The 24,132-nt window shown below is 50.3% G+C and overlaps 1 protein-coding gene across 2 annotated transcripts in view; it reads right to left on the bottom strand.

Moving 5' to 3' along the window:
* The window catches only part of LOC128344060 (H-2 class I histocompatibility antigen, Q9 alpha chain-like), a 50,992-nt gene that overhangs the window by 12,033 nt on the left and 14,827 nt on the right, over positions 1-24,132 (bottom strand). The gene's annotated exons all lie outside the window — the stretch shown is intronic.

The following is a 24,132-nucleotide window of genomic DNA, read 5'->3' as shown; positions in this document are numbered from 1 at the left end:
GCTGGGTGTGGCCCGCCCAGGCATGTCCGGCGGGGCTGGTTGTGCCCGAGGCCAGCGAGGCTCCAGGCCGCCCCCAGTCCAGGGAGCAGCTGGGGACCCGACAGGAGACGAGGAGGGAGGGACTGCGACCTCCTGCTTCATCCAAAGGGCGGCGGAGGCAGCGCTTTCCCTCCCCCCCCCCGCCAGGGAAGTCTCAGCCTCTGCAGCCCCCTCCCCCCAAAAACTATCAAAGGTGGGGAAAGAAGAAGAAGAAGAAGGGGGGGCTTGCAGTGGGAAGAGGCCCCCCCACCCCGCCCACTTCCCCCCCTATTCCAGGCAGGTGGTGATGTCAGACTTTATCAGGGGGCCACTCCTCAAGCGCCCCCTCCCTGCCCTCCTGCCCATCCAGGGTTCCTGACGGAGAAGCAGGTTCTCCATCGCCAGTAGTTGTGAGTCAGTGTCGACTCGGCAGCCTTGAGAGACGCTCCTGCCTGAGAACTGCTGGGAGGAGGAGCAGCGCCTGTTCCTAGGTCGGAATGAATGGTGGCGTGTCACTTTGGGGGCTCTAGAAAAAGGAAATGAGGACAAGCGGAGGAGAGAGAGATGCTCAGTGCAGCTGGCTGGCCTCTGGAGCCCCCCCTCCAAAGAGAGCCCCCCCCCTTTCCCCTTTGACCCTCCCCACCTCCTCTTGTCCCCCACTGACTCTACTGGCCCAGCCCCTCTGGGGGATTCAGGGTTAGGGCAGGTCAAGTAAATAAAACACGATGTAAAGAATATTTCGTTTTGAATAAAGCTTGTGAACAGGAATCTCAGTTTTCCTCTTTCTTTAATCCATGATTTTATCAGCAGAGCTAAAGCTAACTAATGCTCGGTGCAGAGGGAGGCAGAGCAACCCTTGGTGGACTCTCCTGCCCTTTGGAGGGGGTGTCTGTGGGAGGGAGGGAGTTTCAGTAAACACAAAGCCTCCCTTGGGCTGCTTTGGGACACCTCTTCCCCTCCGCCCCCTATCCTTGAGCCTTTTCTCCTAAGAGAGTCATGCAAAGACTCTAGTGAGGACTGGGAAATTCTGGTTGACTATGTGTAGATAATTCCTCAGAGGCAGCCCCAGGGGCGAACGCCAAGGTAAATAGGTTGCACAGGATGCGGTGCAGCCTCTGCCTTAATTACTGTCACAACAGCCCTGCAAGGGAGGCCACAGTGGTTGCCATCCTATAGGTGAGGAACCGAAGCAACTGCGATCAGAGCAGGCATTTGAACTCCACCAACCAGGTATCTCCAGTCACCTGTGCTCAGTGAGTGGAGGGTGCAAAGATCTTAACAGATATAGAACACACAAACGCGTGTACAGTTGCTTAGAGATAAAGTTGTTGGTGCTGAATTCTATTTATGCTGAAAATAAACACCCATATAAAGCCCAGGTGCTAGTGTTCAAAAGACCTTCCCCTGGATGCCTTTCCAAGGCTTTGCTCTCAGCAAGGCCCAGCAACTCCTCTCAGGGGGCTCCTTCCAGTGGACAACCCCAGAAAGTCTGGTTCTTTTTGTCAGACCTGCCCACCCTCCACAGTGGGAGTGAGCAGGAGGCGGATTGTGGTGCCCCCTGGTGGACTGTGGGCTGCACTGCGAGAGGCAGCTGCCACTTCTGCTTCTCTCTCCCTTTCTCCCCCCAAGAGCCTCAGGCTGCCCTTGGTCTCCTCCCCCCATTCTTGCCTCACAAGCATTCCCATCCTTGCAAGCACTGGGGGCAGTGAGAGTGAAGGCCCAGCTGTGAGCAAATGGCCCAAGGCAGAATCTGGCAAGCAGGACATTCCCCACATGTTCCTCATCTAGCAGTTTGCTGCGCTGAGTTGGCTTTGTGGAAAAGGCGTTGTGTGACTCTGGGGCTGAGCGGTGGCTCCTGTCTGGGCTACTCCTTAAAGCATCTGCAAGGCTGGCCTGAGGCGCCTTCCTCGGCTGGACTCCCTGGAGCTGGCTGGATGACCAGAGGCACCTTGGGGAGGGGGAAAGGGGACCGGATCCTGCTGGGGTGCTGGATGCCTCTCCCTGTGCTGCACCCAGCCTGCCCACCTGCCACGCCTGTTTCCACCGCAGCAGCATTAATCACATTAATGGGAGGTGTGTGTGTGAGTGTGAGAGGGGGACGAACCCACCTGTTCTAGGTCTGCATGGCCCTTGGCTGTGATGCTGTGTGTTCAGGTGAGCCCTGGTTGCAACTCATTCCTCTTCCTGTTAAAACTGCATATGTGGGGTGGGGAAGAGGCTGCACCTCCTGGTCCCACCTTCTGACCCTGATGTGCCTGTGGGACAAACCCCGCTCTCCCCGCCGCTGGGTTCAGTGCATCCTCTGGCCACTCACTCACTGGCAGACAAGCCTCTGGCACTCATGGACACCCCCAGTCACCAAGCTGCCACCTTGTAGCACGGACTGCTGCCCCCACTTGCTTAGGAAGGTCCAATGTGCACCTGAGGGGGCCTTGGCCGGTGGGGGCAGCCCTACTCTCTCCCCATTCTGTTTACCGAATCTGGGGGGGTGTTTCTTTGGGCCAGGACTGTCACATGCATGAGAACTAGTCACAGGGTATGTCTGAGGGTCCTCCTGCATGTTGGGTGAGCTTGGGTTTCTGCGTCTAATCCTTTGCCAGCATCTTAGAAAAAGGCAGACTGTAGTTCTACATTCACGCAGCTCACGCTTATGCATGTTTTTCTTGGAAGGAAGTCCCACTGTATTCAAGGGGCTTACTCCCAGGCAAGCATGCATAGGATCTTAGCCTGAATTTCTTTCACGTAGCCAGTGATATTTCTTCTGAGCGGACTTTGAAAGAAGAGATGAGAGGGACCGACAGGCTCTCCTGCTTCTCTCTCAGCCAGCCGTGGGACTCTCCAGCTCTAAGAGGGGACCAGCAGAGCTGCATAAGCCCGGACTACATCTAAGGGTGCTCTGAGGCTTGCCTGGTTCTTTGCCATCAACACTGAACCTTTTTACTAGTGGGAGCGGGTTGGGGGGACATGAGAACAGTTTATTATTAATAATCATCAAATGAACCAAGAGTTACACCCAAATCCTGGGGAGTGAGTATCTTGCAATTCCGTCTTCCCAAGGCTTTTGTCCGTCCCCCCTGATGCCAGGAGCCACTCGGGACTCTCCAGCTGCCCACCGGTGGAGGTCTTCCACCCCCAGCAATGAGAACAGTGGGGGCTGCTCTCCTGTTTGCTGGGTACCACACTCCAGGGAGGGGGGCTAGTTTTCGCCTGTGGAAGAGCAGCTGGAGCAGCAGCAGCAGCAAGATCTGTTAGGGGTTTTCCTGCGGTTTGATTACATTGGCTTTTGATTAATGTTTATTTTGACTACTGAGCTGCCTTGGATGGTCTCAGAGTGAGAAGGTCGGATAAAAAAGCCACTCCAAATAAAGGAAAAAAAAGCTTAGATGCTGATCATGTTATATTATCCTTGACTAAACCAGTTACTTCAATATGTGAGTATCTTATTAACACTGACTCCTTTCTAGTAAAACATCAGGCTATATAATTAAACTGAGCTGTGTGGCAAAATGCTGAGGACGAAACTAAAAGGAGGATTAAAGAACACTATTGCCTGGAAAGAGAAATGCATTCAACACTGAAGTACAGTATTTTATATCAGCTACATTTGATTAGCATTATGCTGAACTTGAGTTTCTCTCTTGAGAAAAAACCTGGAGGCTCTCAAGACATGGTTTTTTGTAAGTCTCTTAAGCTTGGGGCAAACGGCAGCAGTTAAAGGATCTTCTGTTCAGGTTTCTCTCCATAGAAAATGTCCCAATGTCAATCTCTTAACAACAAAATTATATATTTATGACTAGGAAAGTCCTGGGAACACTGTAGGGAAAGCCTGTTGGAAAACTTCCTTTCGCTTGCCTTGCATGATGGGATTCCAGCAAGCCACTGGGAAGAAGAGCTGCATTAGTCAATACTGTTAACGAAACCAAACCTCCTCCTTGTCTCTGTTTTGCAGGGCGGCCCAAGGTGTGGCAGTGCCTGAGGCAAGGGGCAAAATGCTGCCTTGCCCCACGGCCTTGGTGGGGCCAGCCCCTCTTCAAAACCAACCCTTGCAAGCTCTGAAAGTGGCCCTGGGAACAGGGAGGAGGGAAGGGTCCCAGCACAGCCTCCTTTCTCCTAGCGCTGCTTGCAAGCTTTGCAAAGAGTGTGAGGAGAGACGCTGCCTGCAGGGCTTGCAAGGGTCAAATCAGTCCCCAACAGCAATTTATATATTGCTTTTCAACAAAAGTTTCCAAAGCAGTTTACATAGAGAAACAATAAATAAATAAATAAATAAATAAGCTGGCTCCCTGTCCTCTAAGGGCTCACAATCTATATTATTATAGATTGTGTACTATTTATTTTTCCACGTAAACCACTTTGAGAACTTGGGTTGAAGAGCAGTATATAAATATCTGTAGTAGTAGTAGTAGTAAAAAGAAACACAAGACAGACACCAGCAACAGTCATTGGAGGGACTGTGCTGGGGGTGGAGAGGGCCAGTTATGCTCCTCCTGCTCAATAAGGAGAATCAGCACGTTAAAAAGGTGCCTCTTTGCAGGCAGCTAGTCATCAGTTTTTCCAGTTAGCTGGGGAGCTAACTGGGCAAAGAGCTGGTACTGCCCTGCTGGGGCCCTGTCATCCGCTGCCTGAAGTGACTGCCTCCTCTTGCCTCATGAAAGGGCCGCCCCTGCAGTCTGGGCTGCATTCCAGGGAGAGGGAGGAGTCTTTGATGGCCACCTAGTGGGTGGCTCCCTTGTTGTCCCCGGGGAATCTGAGGAACTCTCTCCATCAGTGGTTCCCAACCGGGGGGGGGGGGGCATCCAGATGTTGCAGAACCAGAACTTGCATCATCCTCCGCTACAATTTATTGCAGCTTTTATGCGGGGGTGGTGTGGTGGTATTTTCCTTCCTTGATTTCTTATGGGAACTTTCCTGCTGAAACGAAGACACAGCTTTGAATCACATTTGCTCTTTTGAGATCTAATTTTCAATGGTGGGTGCTTGATGGTATGGTCAAATTAAGAATATCATGCATAAAAACAGAACCTGCGAAGGTTTCAGGACTTCCAACTAAGAAGCTTTGAGTGGTGGTGGTGGTGGTGGGGAGATTTGCTGCTTTGGAAAACTCGTTAGCTTTTGAGAGGAAGGGCTTTTCAACATGCTGGTTTATCTGGCATCTTTTCAAACTCCTGCCTTTCTTAAGGATGGCCTCTCTTGCAGGCTTCAGACACTTGCCTGGCCTTCTGAAGGAACCTTTTGTCCCTCCTGGGTGCTTTCCAGACTGCGAGCTCTACAGTGCTTGGAAGTGCTTCAGCTTGACAGGATCATACTCAAAATGTACATAAACCCTAAAGGGGAAATACAGCTCTTTTTTTGGCCACACATATGCGATGTTGTGACACTGAAATGCAAAGATAAAACCCCCCAAAACGCATCAGATATGTGAACAGCACCTTGCTGTCAGCACAGGCAAGCGGTTTCAAGTCACAGGCAGTACGGAAGCACCCTTAGCAAGAAGCTGGAGCGTGTAACCTGGAAAGCACCCTGGTGAGTTTGGGCATTCCAGGCAGGCAGAGAGCACTGACCTTCCTTGCACTTCCCTTTGGTAGCCCCGACTGCTGTCCAGTGCTTCCTTTCCCATCTCTTTTCATGTCCATTTTAAAGTGATCATGAAAAAAAGGTGGGAAAACAAGTTCTGATCAGCAGTTGGCGTTGTGTTGCAGAAATCGCACAAGGAGGAGGTGCTCCCCGACTGACTGACAGGCCAGAACACACAAGGAGGGACGGTGCTTTCTTCAGAACCCCACAGATGTGTCTGGAGCCTGGGAGGGAGCCCAGCCTTAACTAAGAAGGGAGCTTGAAAATATCTGGAATAAAGCTCAAAGATTCCAGGCAGGGGGAAAATGCTAAAGGGTTTTGGGTTTTTTTGGCAAAGATATATTATAATTACCTAAAATATGTATGTACTGTTTCTCAATGAGGAAAGTTATCAAAGCCGTTTACACTGCAAAAGCTAGAGGAAAATGGTGGCCTGACCCCAAAGGGCTCACTATTAAAACAAAAGCTTCAAAGGAGACACCAGCAAGGAACAACCACTGGAGGGACTCTCTGCGGATACGACTTGCTCTCCCTCTGCGAAACAGAAGAAAGCAACCACTTTGAAGGGAGTAGATACCGGCTGTTTTTAAAGTTTAAATTATTCCTGTGGTACATATTCCAAGGGTGTGTGGAAGGAAAAAGGTGGCAGAAATCTCCCTGACCGGAGAAAGGTGCTGGAAGATCCTGCTTCATCCCCCTTTACCTATTTTAAAATAACCACTATAAAATGTATTTTTGGTATTTTTCTTGGCATTAAGAGTACAGAATGTACAACAGTGCAGGTGGGAGATGCTGGGGGGGGGGGTGGATATCCTAAAGCTGGTCTAATTTATACATGTAATAAAACAGCCAAAATAAAAATAAACAAATCCCCATTTTGTACAATGGTTATTTCTGAAATTAATTATATTCTGCCTGGAAATCTTTGAATTTCTTGTCAAGTTCTCCATAGCCAGCAAGTGGGAGAGTGTTCTGGGCCCTTCTCTATCAGCACGGCAGAAGTTGCAGGTGGAAAAGTACTGAAAAGGCCCAGCCTCCCAGGCCTGTGAGGAGGATGGGAGACCCAGAAAAGGCAGAGCGCTTGGAAAGGGCCTGGTCCCCCTTATGAATTATGGGCATCCTTTGCAGGAGTCAATGTGAACTGAACTGATAATTATTTTGGGATCTGTTGTGTAACCTAGATGTCCTCATGTGCTAATATGAAAATAAAAAGATCTCAAACTTTAAAGTGACTCATAAGTGCCCCAACACTCCTCAGGCATCTCTTGGCCTTTGCATTCATTGCTCAGGCTACTAGAAGAGGGGGGGCGCAGGGGGGCTTCCTGAGCTGGCAGGTGGACATCCAACATGCTGCACATCCCCCAGTTTTCTCTCTCGGAAGGAAAGGCCAGAGTGACACCGACATGCAAACAAAAGGGATCTTTCAAATGCAGCCCTCCTCCCCCACAAATCGGGGTGTTGGTGAATCTAATCCCCGCTTTCCCCTCAGATGCTCCTGTGGGCAGTCCTGTTGGCAGGGGTGTGGGAGGGGTCCTTGGGGTCTCTGCTTGCAAGCTCAGCTAAGCAGAAGCTTCTGGTAGGCATGTACCCGGAATGTTTCGGAGGCCATTGTAAAGGCCTCCGAAACGTTTCGGCGCTGGGCGGGTATTCAGCATTTCGGTGCTGGCGGGGGTAGTACTTTTAGGGCGGGGGAGGCTGTACATTTCCACCGCATTTCCCCTGCTGGCGCTCTAATCTTTAAGCCCCTCAGGGCGGCAGCGTTCCTCCCTGCTGCCCCATTTCCTCCGTTGGCCAGAAGTGGCCGGAAGTAGCGAGTGCGCATGCACCTGTTGCGTGCGCACATACACGCATGACGGGGCTTAAAGATTACCCTGAGGGGCTTAAAGATTACAGAGCACTGGCGGGGAAAATGTGACAGAGTGATGGTGAGTACACCCTCCCCCGCCCTTAAAGTACCGCCAGCGCCGAAGAACCTCCGTGCACATCCCTTGCTTCTGGCACTCTGCCCCCAGTGGGCGTGTAGAGAAGAGGTGCATTTTTCAGACGGGAGGGCAGGAAAGTCCAGTTATGTTATAAAATGTGACCTGATGGGTGTTGAGGAGGAGCCCAGTGAGGGTTCAAATATCTCCAGGACTGAAAAGTGTGGGTGTGGGTGGGGAGGGGGGTCTGGTGCCTGACTGCCTCCCCTGTGCCAGAACCTGAGGGGTATACTCGTAGGTCAAATGGGATGTAACCCAAAATTTGGCTTAAAATAAGCCAAATCTGGCAACAGAGTGGCCCTGCTCCAACAACAGGTCCTTTCAGATATTCGTATATTCCATCATCAGCTCATGTTACACGGTGGGTGGGGGGGATGTAGTCCAGTCATTTTAGGGTTAAATGTCAAACCAATTAAAATAAAAATGAAATTTGGTTTCCTGTACTCATGAAGGTATCCCAAGAAACATAAAACATTTACCAAAATGAGAGTGGGCCATGACAGGGGGCGGGGTGATGCTTTTTTGGGTCACCATTGCTGGTTTTTATTTAATTTTACATAGACTGACATGAATTTCAAAAAGTTCAAAGTATTTGGTTCTCTGTTGGTCTAATTCATTTAAAACTTGCCTACCATAAAATTACTTAGATTAAAGGTGGGTTTTTTTTTAAGCTATTGATTGTACTGCTAAGCTAAGATGCTCATTCCAATTGCTTACACTAGGAATGTGCAGAAATATTCACTCCATGCTTAAATGAATAAAAAAATGGTGCTGCACACCCAGAAATGTGTCTTGGGCCACTTCAAATCACACCTCCCTGCCTGCACGATCAGGACTCTCCCCTACAAGTGATAATAGCATAGTGTCTGGCTCCAGGCTTGGTTTCTGCACAGGACATTCCCTCCACCCCAGCCAGAAATGTTAAGTATCTGCTTAAATGAACAAGGAACTGGTGCTGCACGATAGTGGTGTGTACAGAACCAGTGGTGGCCCGTTGGAAAGTGTGTGTGTGGGGTTACTTTTAAGGACTGGGGAGGGGGCCATTAGCCCCATCCCCCACCAGCACTGTGATTTATTTATTTGATTGATTGATTGATTGACCGCCCTTCCAAAATGGCTCAGGGTGGTTTACAATTAAAACAAACCACTAAAACAGTAAAGAGCTAAAAAAACTAAAAACACCAACATAACAATTAACAATTTAAAAACATTTTAAAACAACAATTAAACAATTACAGTGATTAAAAACCCCGAAATCAGGTTTTGAATTTTAAAATAAACCAGATATTAAACCCCCCCAAAATTTAGGTGAGGGCCATTCTAGCCAAAATTTCCCCACAGGTGGAGCCTCTAGAGCTGCTTCCTAGAGTGAACACGCTGGCCCATCGAGGCTGAGAGCTAATTTTATAAGATAGCATTCCCAATAAAGAGCTGATCCCCCCCCCCGTGGGATTTCCACTGCTGGAGACAGAGAACAAGGGGAGCTCTTCCCCTGAAGAGAGAAATCTCATGGATCAATACTTCTAAATTAGCTGGCATCCAAGTAGTTAGGCAAGAGCCAGCCAGTCGAGTAGCGCATTGCTGCCATCTAGTGACGTTTTAGGAAATTGCAGCCGCAGTTACTCAGCTTAAAAGATTACATTGACAGTCTCAAAACTGACCTGTGTCAACAGCTGGGAACCCCCCCAAAGGTGCCAGTCACTCCAAATCCGCAACACCAGCCCCTTTTCAAAACCACCCCTTGCATGCTTTGAAAGCGGCATGAAGGAGAGGGGGGAGCCAAGGTTGCCAGCAGCACCACCCCCTCTTCTCCCCTAGAGCTTCTTGCAGGCTTGGCAAGGCGTGGGAGCTCCCTGGGAGTATGCCAGGCCCCCCCCCCCCAAATTCAGGGTTTCACCTGGATTTTAAGCATCTCACCCAGATTGCTTAGACCTCCCAGATTCACCTGGATTTCAACTTTCATTCCCCCCCCTCAAAAAAAGCTAAGCTCTAGCCCAGGGGTGCACATCACGAATGACCTGGTGGGCCGAAACCGACCGTGACTTGGCTCATGGGGGCCGAGGTCAATTTTTAGGGTGCTGATCATTAAAGTAACAATATCAATCAAATTAAAGTGAAATTAATTAAAATGAATTTAATCAAAATTTAGCTTTTGAAGTTCTGGCAGGCCAAGATTAATTTAAATTAATATAAAATAAATTGAATTAAAATTTATTCTAATGAAATAAATACAATACAATCTGTACAAAATACATAACAATAAAATGCATTGTTCTTCTTTTCCACCTCTGGAAAATCATCACACTTAACATGGAGCACTTGTAAGGAAGGAAAATTAGAGAAGTTTTTCCTCTTAATTTTTGATAGGAAGATTACACTTTGATCAGAAGAAAGAGGGAAAGGATGGGGCAGTAGGCCTGGCTTGGGAAAGGGGGGGGGGTGCAGGCTTTATGAGAGGCAGTGAGAGAAAGGGGGAAAGGAGGGGGTAGGCTTGATGGGGGGCAGTAAAGGACTGTGCGGTGGGGCCTTCAAACAAGCACAGTCAGTTTCAACAAAGCACAGCATTTCAGCCACAAACAGTGAAAATACCACCACCCCACCCATACGGAAAATCTGCAAAAAATTGTAGCGGAGAATGATGCAAGTTCTGGTTCTGCAACATCTGGAGGCCACCAGGTTGGGAACCACTAATGGAGAGAGGTAATCAGATTCCCCAGGGACAACAGGGGAGCTAATAAGCTGCAGAAGATGCTGGGTGGGCCAAGAGCTCTGCAGCCATGACCTTGTTTACTGACACAACAGCCTTGCAAGGGAGGCCAGAGTTGCTGTCCTCCTATTGATGAGGAACTGAGGCAACTTCACCACCCAGGCACCTTTTTGTATGGGGCGGGATATAAATGTACTAAATAAATCAACTGTGACCAGAGCAGGGATCTGAGCTTGGGCTCAAGGACCAGCAACCAGGACTCTGCTCAGTGAGTGGAGGATGCAAAGATAGTAACATATCTGGAGCACCCAGATCTAGGTCTAGAACGGCCTAGAGATAAGAGAGTGGTTGGGGCTGAATTCTATTTATGGTGAAAAATAAACACAGATCTGAAGCCCAGGAGCCAGTTTTCAGGAGACCTTTTCCCATGATGCCTTTCCAAGGCTGTGTGTCCCAGGACTCTGCTCGCTGAAGGGCCAAGCAACTCACCCCAAAGGGGTCCTTCTTCCCAGGCACAACCCCAGGAAGTCTGAATCCTGTTGTCAGACCTGCCCACCCTCCACAGTGGGAGGAGGTGGATTGTGGTGCCACCTGGTGGACTGTGGGCTGCATTACAATGGGCTGTGGGCACTTCTCAGGCTGCCCTCGGTCTCCTCCCCCCATTCTTGCCTCACAAGCGTTTCCACCCTACAACTGGGGGCGGTGAGGGTCAAGGCCCAGCTGTGCCTGTGTTTGGATGGCCCAAGGCAGACATCTGAGAGGGGCAAGAGCTGGTGTGGGGTCTCTCTCCCTCCCTCCTAGTATGGCTGGGCCCAGCCTGTGGCTTTGCTGGGGGTCTTGGACCATCAGCAAACCCCACTGATGTGTTTTAGCAAACCAAAGCTACTCCATTTTGTTAGTAAACCAAAGAAACTCCCTTTGCTTAGAAAGCTAAAAAGCTCTAACTCAGAGAAACCTCAGCAAAGCCCAAGGACACAAACTCTGCAACATTGCTTTGACAATAGCTGCCACTACTCTTATCTCTCTAGCTCGCATAGTAGCAATTGTAATGCTAACCAAGCCAGGTTCCCATGAGAAACGCTTGAAATGCTAACGCTGAAGAAAGAGCGGATCTAACCATATTAGGGAAATCACCTGATGGACATGCGTGCTTGAAAGGGGTTAGGTCACAGTTGCTATGTGCATTAGGGTCAAGAGCCTTTTTGCATTCATGTTGTTGTTTGTATAAAAGAACATCTCTAGCTGTAACTCATTGTATTCAATGTGAAGCGTGAGCTGCATTGGGTACCTTGCTATCGCGAAGCAATTAAAGCCTCTGGTTGATTCCCTTGAGTCTGTTTGATTGGCTAAAATGCGGACCCAAGTCGAGCCGGGTATTCACATCACAGGGACAACTGTGAAGGTGAATGAAGTTGCACAGGATGCTGTGCAGCCTCTGCCACAACAGCCCTGCAAGGGAGGCCAGAGTTGTTGCCACTCTACAGGTGAGCAACTGAAGCAACTGCGATCAGAGCCGGGATTTGAACTTGGGCTCAAGGACCACAAACGAGGCCTCTCCGGTCGCCTGTGCTCAGTGAGTGGAGGATGTAAAGATATTAACATACATGGCACACACAGATATACGTCTGTAGTGGCTTAGAGACAGAGTGGTTTGTGCTGGATTCAGTTTAGGGTGAAAAATAAACAGAGATACAAAGCCCAGCTGCTAGTTTTCAAAAGAGCTCCCCCTCGATGCCTTTCCAAGGCTTTGCTTTCAGGAAGGACTTGCTTTGAGCAAGGCCAGGCAACTCCTCTCAAGGGGCTCCTTCCAGGGGACAACCCCAGAAAGTTTGGCTCCTTTTGTCAGACCTGCCCACCCGCCACAGCTGGAGTGGGCAGGAGGCAGGTTGTGGGCTGGACTGCCATGGGCAGCTGCCACTTCTGCTCCTCTCTCCCCACAAGAGGCTCCGGCTGCCCTCGGTATCCTCCCCCCACCAGCATTCCCACCCTTCCAGGCGGCTGGGCACGGTGAGGGTCAAGGCCCAGCTGCACCTGTGTCTGGATGGCCCAACACAGGCGACTGAAAGGGGCCAGAGCTGCTGTGGACTCTCTCCCTCTCCTGGCATGGCTGGGCCCTTTGCTGGGAGTCTGGCACCATCAGGCAACTCACGGACAGGGTGGAGGAGGGGGGGCAGCAGGGGAGGGAGGCCATGCAGGCAGAAGTGGGATGGGGGGTGCATGTGTGCAGGCATGAGAGTGGGGGCATCCGAGACGCAGGCTGGGAGCCCAGTCAGGGCCTGGCAAGTGGCAGGAAAGGAAGGTCAAGCCGGGGTGGCCTGGCGGGCCAGGCAGAAGGGCTTGGAGTCAGAAGGGCTTGGCTCCAAGTGAGCGAGTAAAAACAGTAAGGAAAGAAAGAGGAACCCTCCCGGGAATCACAAGGCAAGCAGGACATGCCCCAAATGCTCCTCACCTAGCAGTTTGCTGGGCTGAGTTGACTTAGTGGGAAAGGCATATGCATATGCTCCTTCAGGCATATGCAACTAGGCTGGCCTGGAATGCCTTCCTCGGCCTGACTCCCTGCTGGAGATAGATGGCTGTCTGGGGACGCCTTGGGCAGGGGGAAAGGGGACCAGATCCTACTGGGGTGCTGGATGCCTCCCCCTGTGCTGCACCCTGCCCGCCCACCTGCCATGCCTCTTCCAGCTGCAGCAGCATCAATCCCACTCGTGGTGGGTGGGTGGAAGTGTGAGAAAGGGGACACACACCCCTTTTCTAGCCCTGCCTGACTTGTGGCTGGGATGCTGCATGTTCATGTGAGCCCCCATTCCAACTAATTCCTCCCTGTGTTAACTGAGTGGGGGACGACCACTGCACCCACTGTCCCCACCTCCTGACCCCGATGTGCCTGCTGACACCACTGCCCCCTTGATTCCAACACACCCTCGGGCCACTTCCTCACTGGTAGACATGCCTTAGGCATTCACACACACACACCCGCCAGTCACCATGTTGCCACCCTGTAGCATGGACATCTGCCCCCACTTGCTTATGAATGTCCAATGTGCCCCTGAGGGGGGGGCCTTGGCTGGTGGGTGCAGCCCCACCCTGTTTACTGGACCTGGGAAGTGCTTTCTTTAGAGCCTCTGCCCTGGGACTGAGAGAACTAGTCACAGAGTATATGTTGGAGGGTCTGCCTGCGTGTGGCTGCACTTGGGTTTATGCTGGGAATCCTGGGCCAGCAGCATCTGAGCCAAAGGCAGACTGGAGTTCTACATCCACACAACTCACACTTCTGCATTTTCTTCCTTTAAGCCAGTCACACTGTGTTCCATGGGGATTACGCCCAGGTCAGTATGCACAGGATCTTAGCCTGAATTTCTTTGTGAGATCTCTTTATTGCTGAGGGAACGTTGGCAGAGGAGATGAAGGAGGATGACCGGCACTCCTGCTTCTCTCTCAGCCAGCCATGGGGCTCTCCAGCACTAAGAGGGGACCAGCAGTGTTATACAAGCCCTTGGTCCACATCTACAGGAGCACTGAGGCTTGCCTGGTGCTTTGCCATCAGCACTGAACCATTTGCTACTGAGATTTTTGAAAGTATAAAAACAGGACTGAGCTTATTATTATTACTAAGCATCCAATGAACCAAGAGTGACCCCCAAGTCCTGGGGAGGGAGTATTAGTCTTCCCAAGGCTTTTGCCTGTTCCTCCTGATGCCAGGAAGAGCCAGGAACCATTCTGGACTCTCCAGTGGCCCACATGTGGAGGTCTTCCACACCCAGCAATGAAAACAGCAAGGGCTGCTAACTATCCTATTTGCTGGGGACCACATCCCAGGGAGGGGGGCTAGTTTTCCCCTACGGAAGAGCAGCTGGAGCAGCAGCAAGATCTGTTAGGGGTTTTCCTGTGGTTTGTACACTGGCATTTTATTCGTTTTTATTTTGATTGTTAAGCTGCCTTGGGGGGGTCTCTGAGTCAGAAGATGGGATAAAAAAAATCACTCCAAAGGAAAAATAGCTTAGATCCTCCTCATGTTAATTTATCCTTGACTAAACCAATTAATTCATTATAGGACTATCTTATTACCACTGACTCTTCTCTGATAAAATGTCAGGCTATATACTTAAACTGAGCTGTGGGGGCAAAATATTGATGACGAAACCAAAAGGAGGATGAAGGAATACCGGACTATTCCCTGGAAACAGAAATGCATTCAACATTGAGGTACAGTATTTTATATCTGCTACATTTGATCATCATTATGCTGAACTTGAGTCCCTCTCTTGAGAAAAAACTAGGAGCCTCTTAAGAAATGGTTTTCTGTAAGCCTCTTAAGCTTGGGAAAAACGACAACAGTTAAAGGACCTTAACAGAAGATCCTTCACAGGTTTCTCTCCATAGAAAATGTTCCGATATCAATATCTCAACAAGAACAAAATTATAGATATGACCAGGAAAACCCTGGAGACACTCTAGGAAAAGACTGTTGGAAAAGCTCCTTTCACTTGCCTTGCATGCAGGGGCATATCTAGGGAAAATGGTGCCTAGGGCAAGCACTGAAATTGCGCCCCCCCCACACACACACACTGTCCAGACATCTGACACCCATCTTTCAGATAACTTGTCTTTACCATAATCAGGGCCGGCTCTGGGGGATCTGGCACCCCAATGCATCATTCTGTTGAGCGCCCTGACCCTTAGAATAAGCACATGCTGAAAGTAACTGTCCCCAAACAAGCAAAGTCCCATTGAACTTTGTATGACTGAATTTCCTCTGAAAATGGAAGAAACTTGGAGCCAAGTCTTTGCTTTTGAGTATGAGGGAGAAGGCAATCCTTTGGGTACCCAGGTCTAAAGGTAGTAACCAGCAACTTAAATTGGCCCCTGAAGTAAACCAGTGCAGATAAGCAAGAGTATAATATGCTCCCCTGTGCACAGCATGCTTGATTAATCCACCTTTGGGGAGGAAAACCATCTGGTTTCAAATACCATCTGGCTCTTTAACAGGGAAAAAATCTACATCCAAGAAAACGCCCCTACTTTGTAATAAATCCCCCTGAGGGCATCAGTAAATTATAGGTTCATATGGGAAAGGCAGTCTTTCAAAAACCTTGGTCCACAGCATCTGCCTTTGTAGCAAAACTCTTATTCTAAACTAGTCACCTGATTTTATTTTGCTTTTTAGCTTCTGTCCCAGTTTGGTAAAATTATATAAATCTTTTTGTTCCCATTTGATTTCATTTTCTATTCCACAAAATTCCACACCCCTCTTGCGATGATTATAATAAGAGGTGGGGGGATACATCAACAAACTCCCCCAAATAATATAGATTCTCTACCAATCTGCTGCTGTTCTGCTTGGGAAGACAGGATTAGGTGCAGGGCCGGTGCTAGGGTTTTTTGCGCCCTAGGTGAGATCACCTTCTGGCGCCCCCCCCCCCCGGCCAATCATATTTCAAACACAGATGTATTATCTCTGTCCAAGGCTGAGTTTGGTCTCTGATATTAAAAAATAGCTTGTGAAGACTTTCACTGAAATAAAGTCCTAATGGCTCCCTCCAAATCTCCAGTCATTCAATTGAGGGAAAGGGAGTGGAGGGAAAGTACTTGCTAGGGATCCTTAAAGTTGGCCATTGAGTCGGTGTTGACTCCTGGCGACCACAGAGCCCTGTTGTTTTCTTTGGTAGGAGGGGTTTACCATTGCCATCTTCCGCGCAGTATGAGATGATGCCTTTCAGCATCTTACTAAATTGCTGCTGTGTCTGCTATAGGTGTTTCCCATACCAGTGGGGACTCAAACCAGCAACCTCTTACTTCCTAGGCAAGTTACTTCCTCGTTGCACCATTAGATGACTTAGGGATCCTTAGAAGTAGCTATTATAACCAATTCACTAGTTGTGCATAATAAGTGATTATTTTGTTATAACACAAGCAAGGCAATAGGCTTCTGTACTTATGCATGCCAAAGGCACAAATCCTTTGCTTTCAAAATGCATGCCTTATACCAGGCTCTGCCTTTCACAGCAGCTTGATTCTACAGACATCAGTACCGTAACAACTTAGCTTGTTGATCGCTACAGATTAAGTTGCTGTTAACGGCACAAGGAAGGCTAGGTTTTTTTATGGTCGGCAGCCCCACTTGTTCATAATACTGCCACTTTTTTAAAAAAAAAAGTCACAAGAAATCACTGCACAGCATCCAAACTAGTCATCAGTCCTCGGGACTAAACATCATTGAAATCAATGAGACAAATTACTAACTTAAGTGCCATTAATTGAACAGGACTACTACGACTTAGTCATGACTAACTTAGTCTAGATGACGCCCACTGCTGCTGCTGCTTCTTTCAACGTAAATCTTCAGCGCAGCCAAGAGCAGAGCGTTGACTCTTCATATGAACCTTGGCCTCACACAAAATTAGACATTGGGGGGGCGTGCGCGGGGAAAAAAAATTAAATTAGCCCCTCCCCTGTCCCATTTCTCAGGCGAAATGCACATGCAACGAGCATGAGCTCCCCACGGACGCAGCAAAAGCGGGACTCGCCTCTCCCGCCCGCGCAACTGGTCGCTGTGACAGGAATGTGTACCCCATGAGTCCAGTCTCCCCCCAGGGCAGGCAGCCCCCGACCGCAGCAGCGTCTCCCGCACCTCTCGCCTTCCTTGGGGCGGCCTTTCTTCCTCCTCCTTTCCTTTGGCGCGCGCGCGTCCCTTCCCTGCGCACCCGGCTGGGGAAAGACCCTGGCGGCTCTCCCTGCGCCTGCTGCAGTAGCCTTTCTGCAAGCCTCAGAGGTTGCCGCTGCCGCCACCGCCCTCTAGCTCTGTCGGGCTGAACTGCGAGACTCTCTCATTCCTCATGCATTGGGCGTCTGGCTGATTTAAAGGCATCCAAGACGAGGATTTTTAACACTGGACCACTCCAGGCTTAGCTGGAGCAGCGCAGAGGCGGTGGATCAATTGCGTGCGCTCTTTTGCGAGGCACGTTTCTCCCGCCCCCTCCATTTTGGCGCCCTAGGCAACTGTCTAGTTCGCCTTAATGGACGCGCTGGCACTGATTAGGTGTAAGTATTGTGTTGCAGTGACGTAAGCAACTCAAAAATAAATAAAACAGCACTGCATGAATAACTTCTAAGAATGTTAAAATAAAAACCTTTGTGGGTGCTACAAATTCCAAAACCTCTAAGCGATCTCAAGGCATGAATTAAATGGAGAGAGAAATATAAAAATATAAGGTTAGCTTCCCTGGCAGAGAATTCCCAAGAGCTGGTCCTGCTCTGAATCCCCACCTATCCACGTACATGTGCTTTCCACCCCCGTCTCCACTCTCCTGCACTGCTCAGTCTCATGAGACATACTTTGATTTCTCATAAGTCCCCGGCTTGTTCACCTTTAGAAGCCCTTCGAGCGGCCCTCTCTCCCTCCTCTTAAGTGATTGCATGCAGGCAGGCTGAGGATATAGACTGCAGCAGAGCTATAGCGTCTAGAGTCTATAGCTCTGGACTGCAGATTTTATTTTATTGTATGCTTTGAATAAAACAGCACTGCATGAATAACTTCTAAGAATGTTAAAATAAAAAGCTTTGTGGGTGCTACGAATTCCAAAACCTGACCTCCAAGCGATCTCAAGGCACCAGAAGCAACAACTGTGCTGATGTTAAGCAGGTCAGTCCCTGGAAATGAAAACCAAACCCTTGAGTTCCAATGTCTTGCCAATCATACTAAAACAGCCTCTATTCTGCCCGCATTTCCAGCTCCTTGCGATTATTTCCTTTTCCTGTTCCCCATCGGATTTCCGCATCTGATCCCATCTGAAAATCGATTCATTCTCTTTAGAAAAAATGATTACATACTACGTCGGGGGCATACATCTCTTGATAAAGTTGAGTCTGTTCTCTCCTCTCCCGCTTCCACTCCTTGTCTCTCCCACCCCCTTGGTTAAAAGAGATGATCTATGCCTCTCTCTCTCACTCTTTCTCACGTATTGAACTATTTAGCGGTGTTTTTGAATCTGGGGGAATTAGGATTCGTCCGGCCAGATGTACAAAGGCTTCCAAAAACGGGGGCAGGAGAGCTGTCGGGGCTTGTGAAATCTTGCCTTTGCGTGGTCTGTTTGGTCAGTTTATTTTCGTGTTAGGGTCTAGGGCTAGGCGGGAGGGGTTGTTGGCTCTGGGAAGCCTCTGAATAGAGGAAAGGAGGGACGCTTGGATTTCTGGGTCTGAAGGACTTTCTGTCCCTTTAAGGGAATGGAGGGAATTGGGCCAAGAGTTTTGAAGTTCTCATAGTTCAAAGCAATAAGCGATCAGGTTAAACCAAGCTGGATGCTTGTCTTTAAGCTCAGGCACATTGCTTGCCCCATGAGTCTTCCTTGTTTTTCACTCAGCCCCCAAATCTGCCTCACAGAGGCAAACCAGTAATTCCTAAGTGGGCGTGGCCATAACGAAAGGCTTTCGCCGAGCTCCTCCTTGCTCTCTCTCTCTCTGCTGGGTTGTCGGGGCGGCAATGGGGGAGGCACACAGGCAGGACAGAGGCAGGCAGGAGGAGGACGGGGCTGCGCTGTGCTCGGTCGCAGCAAGGAGAGTTGTGTCCCCCCCCCCCCGAGTCATGAGCAACGCTCTGAGCAGCTGAGGGAATGGACACTGTGGAGCCAGCCAGGCCAGCCACTTTTCATGCCTTGCGGGCAGCGCCCCTGCCCGCTGCTGCCCAAACTAAGGCCTCCACCACACCAGAACAATCCTCCTAGCCTGGCCTACACACACCTCCACTTTAGGTTCCCTCCAGCAGATTTCTCTCTCTCTCTCTCATTGTTTCCATCCTTGTTGTGTTCCTTCCCGCCTGACCTGATGCCCCACCAGTCCACCGTGCAGACAGACGGGACGATGGACACAGTACACACACACACACACACACACATTTCTTTGTTGAACTGACTGCTCAGTGCAGCTGCAGCACACTTACTTTGGCAACAACAACAACACAAGCAGAATCAGAATGGGCAAAAACCGCTCCTTCCTTGTGTCGGCAGCCAGGCCACACACAGCAGCAGGCAGCAGCACACACACGACACAACATGACACAAGGGCAGCACGCTGTGCTGCTCGTCGTCCAGCCACGCGGCACACACTCTCCACTCCTCCACTTGCCAGCAGCCAAAGGGAGAGCACCCGCCTCACCCGGACAGATCTCGCGACTGGCAAGTTGTGCAGCGTGCCTGCACCAAGGGGGGCACCGGTGGCCCAGACTTGAAAATGTTTTTTTTTTAATTTATTTTTTTTTAATTGTGGGGGCAGGACATGGCAGGCACTTTGCGCCCTCCCCTTCAGCTTCACCCAGGGCACTTGCCCTGCCTGCCCCACCCTGGATACGTACCTGCTTGCATGGGATTCCAGCAAGCCACTGGGAAGAAGAGCTGCAGTAGTCGATATTGCTAACGAAACAAAACCTCCTTCTTGTCTCGGTTTCACAGGGTGGCCCAAGGTGATGCAGTGCCTGAGGTAAGGGGCAAAATGCTACCTTACCCCATGGCCCTGGCGGGGCCAGCCCCCTTTCAAAACCAACCCTTGCAAGGTCTGGAAACGGCACTGGGAGCAGGGAAAAGGGAAGAGTCCCAGCACAGCCCCTTCTCTCCTAGAGCTGCTTGCAAGCTTTGCAAAGAGTGTGAGAAGAGATGCTCCCTGCAGGGCTTGCAAGGGTCAGGTTGGTCCCCAACCACCACAACAAATATTTATACACAGCTTTTCAACAAAAGTTCCCAAAGTGATATACATAGAGAAATAATAAGTAAGTAAGTAAGTAAGATGGATCCTTGTCCCCAAAAGGCTAACAATCTATAAAGAAACCTAAAATAGACACCAGCAACAGTCACTTGAGGGATGCTGTGCTGGGGATGGATATAGGGCCAGTTACTCTCCCCCTGTTAAATAAAGAGAATCACCATGTTAAAAAGCAACTCACCCCAAAGGGGTCCTTCTTCCCAGGCACAACCCCAGGAAGTCTGAATCCTGTTGTCAGACCTGCCCACCCTCCACAGTGGGAGGAGGTGGATTGTGGTGCCACCTGGTGGACTGTGGGCTGCATTACAATGGGCTGTGGGCACTTCTCAGGCTGCCCTCAGTCTCCTCCCCCCCTTCTTGCCTCACAAGCGTCCCCACCCTACAACTGGGGGCGGTGAGGGTCAAGGCCCAGCTGTGCCTGTGTTTGGATGGCCCAAGGCAGACATCTGAGAGGGGCAAGAGCTGGTGTGGAGTCTCTCTCCCTCCTAGTATGGCCGGGCCCAGCCTGTGGCTTTGCTGGGGGTCTTGGACCATCAGCAAACCCCATTGTCAGGGCAGAGGAGGAGGAGGAGGTGTGTGTGGGGGGGGGCAGGTGGGTCAGAATGGACTCTATTGCTATGTAGCCAGTCCTTCTGGGCAGACTTGGAGCCCAGTCAGAGCATGGCAAGTGGTAGGAAAGGAAGGCTGAGCAGGGCTGGCCAGGAAGGCACGAGGGAGAGCTGGGAGGGCTTGGAGCCCAGTGAGCCATGAGGGAAAGAAGTCCTCCGGGGAAGAAGAAGGAGGAGGAGGCAAGCAGGACGCTCCCCACAGGCTCCTCCTCGCGCCGTTTGCTGGGCTGCGTCGGCTGAGGGGGAAAGGCGTCTGGTGGCTCTGAGGCTGGGCTGGGTTCCTGTCCAGGCCCCTCCTTAAGGCCCAGGCAAGGCTGGCCTGAAGCGCCTTCCTCGGCCTGACTCCCTGCTGAAGAAGGAGGGCTGGCTGGCTGGCTGGCTGCAGGCTCCTCCTGGGAAGAGGGGGCCCCTCGTGGGAGGCGTGTGCCAGGCGGGCTCCTTGGGGGCAGATGGCACCAGGCTGCCTCTTGGAGGGGGAAGAAAAGTTCCCCACAGGAGAAGTTTCTGGGGTCTACTTTATGCTTCTTTTTAGACGGAGAGCCCCTTTGGGGACAGGGAAGCTTCTCTCTTTAGGCTTTACTTTTCCTCTCTGGAAGCAGCTTTGAGAAGTTTTGCTGGAAAACATGACACAAGTATTCATGGCCAGAGCAGGAGGAGGGAGAAGTGGGGCCAGAGGGCAGCCGGAGGGAGCAGCAGCCACAGGGCTTGCCTGAGTCCGGCCATCTAGACTGGGGCCTGGGGCAGCTTGGTCCTCCCTTCCGCTTCCCACCTGCTCCCTTCCCATCCTCAAAGTGTCAGCTGTGGAAGCATTTGCCAGTGGAGCCAGGCGTCCCTCCCACCCAGCCTGCCTGGCTTAGACGGGGTCCAGCAGGTCAGCCTCTCTTGCCCCAGAGGACCCGGGAACCTCAGGGAGGGGGAGAGGGGGCCAGATCCTGTTTGGGTCCCAGACGCCTCTCCCTTGGCTGCACCTGCCACACTGGTTTCAACTGCAGAAGCATCATTCACTAATGGGAGGTGTTTGTGAGGGTGAGAGAGGGACCCACATGCCTGACCCGGGGCTGTGATGCTGCCTGTTGATAGAAGCCCTCGTTCCCTTTCTCATGTTACCTGAATATGGGGGGGGACTATACCCACTGGCCCCGCCTTCCGACACTGGAAACCCCCCACCCCACCCCAAGTCTTGGCCATTTAGAAACACCCCCACTCACTCTGCTGCCACGGTATACATGGACAGTTGCACCCCTTGGCTCATGAACCCAGTGGGAGCTCGGCCAGTGGGAGCAGACCCACTTCCCCCCCTCCACCATTTCTGCATCTGGAGGGCATTTTCTAAGGCCAGAGCGAGAGAGCCTTTGCCCTGGGACTGTCCACAGGGATATCATGCAGGAGGGAAATTATCAGTCCCTCTGTCCGAGTGTCCTCCTGCCTGTGGCTGCACTTGGAATCCTCTGCCCGGAGCCAGAGGCAGACTGTCGCTCTCCATTCACAAAGCTCACGCTGATGCATTTGTTCTGCCAAGCAAGTCCCACTGTGGGCCATGGCGCTTCTTCCCAGGTCAGTGTGCACAGAGTCTCCGCCTGCATTTCTTCCTCCTAAGCAGCGATCTCTCTTGATTGCTAAAGGGACTCTGCCAGAAGAGATAAGAGGGACCTCCTGCTTCTCTCTCAGCCAGCCGTGGGGCTCTCCCGCTCTAAGATGAGACCAGCACGGCTGGAGGCAACATTCTGGCCTTCCAGGGCTTTAAAATGGTTTTAACTGCTTAGATTTTATGCTTTTAAGTTTGATTTTTGAATGAGTATATTTTGCTGGGGTTTGTAAACTGCCCAGAGCCATTGGATGGGATGGAGTAGAAGTGTAATAAATAATAATAAATAAGGAAACCTGGACAATCTCTAAGGGTGCCCTGAGGCTTGCCTGATTCTTTGCCGTCAGCACTGAACCGTTTGCCACTGATCTGGGGTGGGGGGGATGTATGAAAAGAGGACGGAGATTACTACTACTAAGCATCAAAGGAACCAAGAATGTCACCCAAGTCCTTGGGGGTGGGGAGCAGCTTACAACTCGGTCTTCGCAAGTCTTTTTTCCATCTCCCCTAATGCCAGGAGCCACTCTGGACTCTCCAGCTGCCCACCTGTGGAGGTCTCCCCTGATCACCAGAAGAGAACAGCTGGGACATCTATCCCATTTGCTGGGTAGCTCACTCCAGGGAGCGGCTATTGCTCCTCCTCCTCCCCATGAAGCAGCACCTGGAGCATCAGCAGCAACATCTGTTAGAGATTTTACAGCAGTTTGATTATATTGGCTTTGTGTTTTAACTGTTAAGCTGCCTTGGATGGTCTCTGAGTGAAAAGGTGGGATAACCCCCCCACCCCAAATAAATAATTAATAACTTAGATGCTGATCATGTAATATTATTGATTTGATTTGATTTGATTTGTATACCGCCCTTCCAAAATGGCTCAAGGCGGTTAACCTTGATGAAACCAGTCAATTCAGTATGTGAATATCTTATTACCACTGACTCTTTTCCAATAAAATATCAGGTTCTATAACTAAACTGAGCTGTGAGGGCAAAATGCTGAGGACAAAACTAAAAGGAGCATTTAAGCAACACTCTACTCTTGTGTGGAAACAGAAATCCATTCAGCACTGAGGTATTTTTTAATTGATCATCATTATGCTGAACTCAAGTCCCTCTCTTGTGAAAAATCTCGGAGGTGCTTAAGACATGGTTTTCTGAAAGACTCTTAAGCTCGGGGAAAATGGCAGCAGTTAAACGATCTCCTGTTAAGGTTTCTCTCCCCAGAAAATGTCTCAACATTGATACCTCAACAACAAAATTAGTGGCAATAGATTAGTTAAATTTATTTGGGGACAGAAATGCAGTGAGGTTTCTACAGCACTCTGTAAAAGCCTTATACGAAAAGAGATTTAGCCTTTACAAATATCATCATATACAATACTGGGTCACTAGCTTCTACCCAGTCTCCTGAAGGTGTTTTTATAGGACCTGGAAAACCCTGGGGACATTCTAGAAAAAGCCTGTTGGAAGAACTCCTTCAGCTGGCCTTGCCTGGGATTCCACCAAGAAAATGGGAAGAGCCACATTATTCAAGACTATTCAGAAACAAAACCCCATGACTTGGCTCCACAGGGTGGCCCAAAGAACTGAAGCAACTGGGACGAGGGGCAAAAGGTTGCCTTGACCATGGCAGGCAGAGGTATCCTTTGGACCAGACTTCTGGGCGGATGTCTGGTCCCCTGCAGGCCTGGGGCCCACCCATGCCGAGCAGCCCACCTGTACCATGCCAGCAGAGGCATATCTAGGGAAAATAGCGCCTAGGGCAAGCACTGAAATTGTGTCCCCTGTCCAAACATCTGACACCCATCTTTCAGATAACTTTACCATAATATCAGCTCAAAAATACAAGTCAAGCTCATTAATCTTTTAATATTTCAAAAACTATTTCGCAGTGGACATAGCCAGACCAAAAAATGC

The sequence above is a fragment of the Hemicordylus capensis genome, chromosome 2 (assembly GCF_027244095.1).
Source record: "Hemicordylus capensis ecotype Gifberg chromosome 2, rHemCap1.1.pri, whole genome shotgun sequence".
In the NCBI taxonomy this organism is placed as follows: Eukaryota; Metazoa; Chordata; class Lepidosauria; order Squamata; family Cordylidae; genus Hemicordylus; species Hemicordylus capensis.
The sequence above is the reverse complement of the archived record's forward strand: the minus strand, read 5'-3'. Positions and strand labels throughout refer to the sequence as shown.